The sequence below is a fragment of the Pan paniscus genome, chromosome 2, assembly GCF_029289425.2.
Source record: "Pan paniscus chromosome 2, NHGRI_mPanPan1-v2.0_pri, whole genome shotgun sequence".
In the NCBI taxonomy this organism is placed as follows: domain Eukaryota; kingdom Metazoa; phylum Chordata; class Mammalia; order Primates; family Hominidae; genus Pan; species Pan paniscus.
In genome coordinates this window covers 94,692,404-94,697,018 of record NC_085926.1, presented here as the reverse complement: position 1 = coordinate 94,697,018, position 4,615 = coordinate 94,692,404, and positions in this window count along the sequence as shown.

Below are 4,615 nucleotides of genomic sequence, written 5' to 3'. Positions count from 1 at the left end.
AAGATCACTAAAGACTATTGTGAGTAACTACGCATCAACTAATTGGAAAACCTAGAAGAAACAGATAAATTTCTGAACATTTATCTATTTCTATACAACTACCTAGATTGAATCAGGAAGAAATAGAAAGCCTGAAAAGACCAAGAACAAATAATGAGATCAAAGAAATTAAAAAAAAAATTCCTGACAGAGAAAAGAGGACTGGATGACTTTACTGCCAAATACTACCAAACTTTCAAAGAATAACTAACATCAGTTTTCCTCAAATTATTCTAAAAAAAATAGAGGAGAGAGTTTCCTCAGACATTCTGTGAGCCCAGCATTAGACTAATATCAAAACCAGACAAAGATACAACACAAAAAGAAAACTGCATATCAATATCTCTGATAAACCTAGACAAAAAAATTCACAAAAATTCTCAACAAAATAATAGCAAACCAAATCCAACAGCATATTTAAAAAACATACAGCATGATTAAGTGGGATTAATCCCAGGGATACAAGTACCGTTCAACATATGTAAATCAATAAACATGATATATCATAGTACTAGGAGTCCTAGCCAGAGCAGTCAGGCAAGAGAAAGAAATAAAAGGCATCCAAATTGGAAAACAGGAAGTCAAATGGTCACTCTTTGCTGATTATATAATATTCTTTTAGACTCACCTAAGGACTCCACCAAAAAAAAAAAGTTAGATCTGATAAATTCAGTAGCATTTTTATACACCAACAATGAACTGGTTGAGAAAGAAATCAAGAAGGTAATCACATTTACAATAGCCACCAAAAAAAAATGCCTAGGAATAAATTTAACCATGGACATAAAATATTTCTGCAAAGAAAACTACAAATACTAATGGAAGAAATTGAAGAGGACTGAAACAAACGGAAAGACATCCCATTTTGACATTCATTTTTTTGATCCATGAGCGTGGGAAAGACATCTCATGCACATGAATCAAAAGAATTAGTATTGTTAAAATGACCATACTGCTCAAACCAATTTTCAGATTCAATGCAACCCCTATCAAAATACCATGTCATTTTTCATGGAATTAGAAAAATCAATCCCCAAATGTAAATGGAACCAAAATGAGCCCAAATAGCCAAAGCAATTTCTAGCAAATAAAACTAAACTGGAAATACCACACTATCTGACTCCAAAATATTTTAAATGGCTATAGCAACCAAAACAGCATGGTATATCTATCTATCTATATCTATCTATCTATAACTATCTATCTCTATAGATATCTAGATAGATATCTATAGATATAGATATAGATAGATATCTAGATAGATATCTATAGATATAGATATAGATAGATAGATAGATAGATTTTTTTTTTTTTGAGACAGATTCTCGCTCTTGTCACCCAGGCTGGAATGCAATGGCACAATCTCAGCTCACTGCAACCTCCGTCTCCCGGGTTCAAGTGAATCTCCTATCTCAGCCTCCTAAGTAGCTGGAATTACAGTTGCCTGCCACCACTCCCGGCTAATTATTGTACTTTTAGTAGAGATGAGGTTTTACCACATTGGCCAGCCTGGTCTCGAACTCCTGACCTCGTGATCCACCTGCTTTGCCTCCCAAAGTGCTGGGATTACAGGCGTGAGCCATTGTGCCCGGCCAACAGCATGATATTAACATAAAAATAGATATATAGACAAATGGAAAAAAAATAGAAATAAATTCATGTATTTATACCAAATTGATTTTTGCAAAGACACCAAAAAAAAATGCACTGCGGAAATGACACAGTTTTAAATAAATAGTGCTGGAAAAATTAGATTTCCACATGCAGAAGAATGAAATTTGACCCCTATCTCTCACCATTTATAAACATCAACCTAAGATAAAGACTTAAACATAAGACCTGTAAGTATAAAACTACTAGAAGAAAACATAGGAAAAACAATAAAACAATCCAGGGTATTGGTTTGGACAAAGATTTCATGAATAAGACCTACATATAAGGCCTGCATTAAGCTAAAAAGCTTCTGCTTAGCAAAGGAAATAATCAACAGAGTGAGAAGACAATCAGTCAAATGGGAGAAAACATTTGCATACCATTCTTCCAACAATGTACTAATATAAAAAAATACGTGAAACTTAACAGTAAAAAAGCAAATAATCTCATTTAAAAGTAGGCAAAGGATATAAACAGACATTTCTCCAAAAAAGTTGTATAAATGGTCAACAGATATATGAAAAAATGCTCAATATTACTAATCATCAGAGAAACAAATCAAAATCATGATGAAATATAATCTTACTGCAGTTAGAATGGCTATTACTAAAAAGACAAAAATAACAGACACTGATGAGGATGTGGAAAAAATGTCTCTCTTGTATACTATGGGTGGGAATATAAACTGGTCCAACCATTATGTAAAACACTATGGAGATTTCCCCAAAAATGTAAAATAGAATTATCATACAATCCAGCAATCCCACTACTGGAATTTACCCAAAGGAAAATAAATCAGTATATCAAAGGATAAATGCACTACCATGTTTATTATTGGCTTATCATTAGCAGCACTATTCACAATGGCAATGATGAAATCAACCATTATGTCCATCAATGCAAGAATGAATAAAGAAAATGTAGAATATATACACCATGGAATACTATTTGGCCATAAAAAAGAATAAAATTATGTCATTTGCAGCAACGTGGATGGAACTGGACGTCATTATATTAAGTTAAATAAGCCAGGCACAAAAAGGCAAGAAAAATAAAATACTGCATGTTATCACTTTTAGTAGGAGATAAAGTACTTGATCTCGTGGAGATGGAGAATAGAATGATAGATACCAGAGGCTGGAAAGGTGGTGTGGATAAGAGGGGGATGAAGAGAGCTTGTTTAATGAGTGCAACATACAGTTAGAGAGAAGAAATAATTTCTAAAAATTGATGGCAGACTAGAGTGGCTATAGTTAGTAACAATATATTGTATATTTCAAAGCAGGTAAAAGAGAGGACTTAAAATGTAACCAACATACTTAAATAATAAATACTCATAGTGAGGGATACTACAAATACCCTAACTTGATCATCACACATTCTATGCTTGTAAATACTCCCACATAACCCATAAATATGTAAAATATTATGTATTAAAACAACAAAAAAGTCTTCCAAAGCAGTAAAACAAATTACAGGTTAAGTTTGGATCAGAAGCAGAAAATTCAGGGTCGATGGCATCAATTGGCCATAGCTTGATAAACTGTGGATTCCATAGAAAACCTGATTATGGTAAGGCCTACAAAGCTGTAATCTGCAATATTTATTCTCTGCCTCTCACAGCTCCAGTCTCTAAAAGAGCTGATACACACATTTAAAATTTGATATATTAAGTTTAAGAATGTTGGCAAAATTTAAATATGTTTAACTATGATACTGATGATTCTATGTGAATATTTCAGGTAGTGCTTAACCAATATTTTAAGCTGATTTTTAGGGAGAAACATTGTACGGCAATATGATCTTCCAATTCTAGGTTTCCTATGGATGAAGCATTGGCAGAATTCTGACATTTGAGTTTCTAAAAATTATTTTCAACTAATGGCTTCTTGGATTATGGATATAAAGTTTAGCAGCTGCCAAATTGGTTCTAGACATCTGCTGACTTTCTGTGCTCATTAGTGGAATAAACAACTCTCTTATAGATAATCGTATAGAATATATAACCAGGAAGATTTTTCAGCAAGTTTCTTAATGCTTCAGAAATACATGTCTTCATTATTTAAGCCAAATATTTTAGAATTTGACTTTTAATAACAACTAAAATTAGTATAATTACCTTTATATTTGGCCCTGATTTCTAAAAGTGGGATATAAATAATATATTAACTCTCTATATATTAGCTCTAATATAGTAACTCTAATATATTAACACATAGAAAAGTTAATATTATAAAGAATTAGTTATATAGACAGAGCTTGTGAAAGCATTAAGGGAATTTTAGAAGCTTGGGTGATTTTTTTACTCTGGGTTTACCATTGTTCTGAGTTCTAGGAAAGGAGCTTGACTTTGATAAGTTTAGTAAAAAATAAACCCCTCAGAATCATAAAATACAATAGTTTCTCTTGATTCTTTAGGTTGTGTGGTCTAACAGTGATTTCTTATTAATATTGCTGGGGTAGGGCAAGCTTAACTTATAAAGATAATGATTGAGATTAGTTGTTCTTCTAATAGAGGTAAAAAAAGAATGGAGCCTTTATAATACACTTGAAAAATTCTGTACCACAAGATTGGATGCCTCAGAGATGAAGAAAACGATGATGATTCATGAATGGTGACATTAGGATCAGATGAGGGGAGGATTAACAACAGACTGCATTAGGAGGCATTGGGATGCATGAGGGAGAAGGTATTAAAATAAACCTCACTGAGTTAGGAAAGTGACTACTGTCAATGTTAGTTCTTTAATTTTCATAGAGAAAAGTAAACATTCATCGTTGGGTAATCAAGCAAAAGTTGAACAGAATGGTCCTGCAAATTGTGAAGTCTTGAAGGTTGAATTGTCAATAAATTTCAAAATGCTTTGGACTAAAGTTAAAATCTATTACGTCACTCAGTATTTTTTTTTCAAAATTTGTCCAG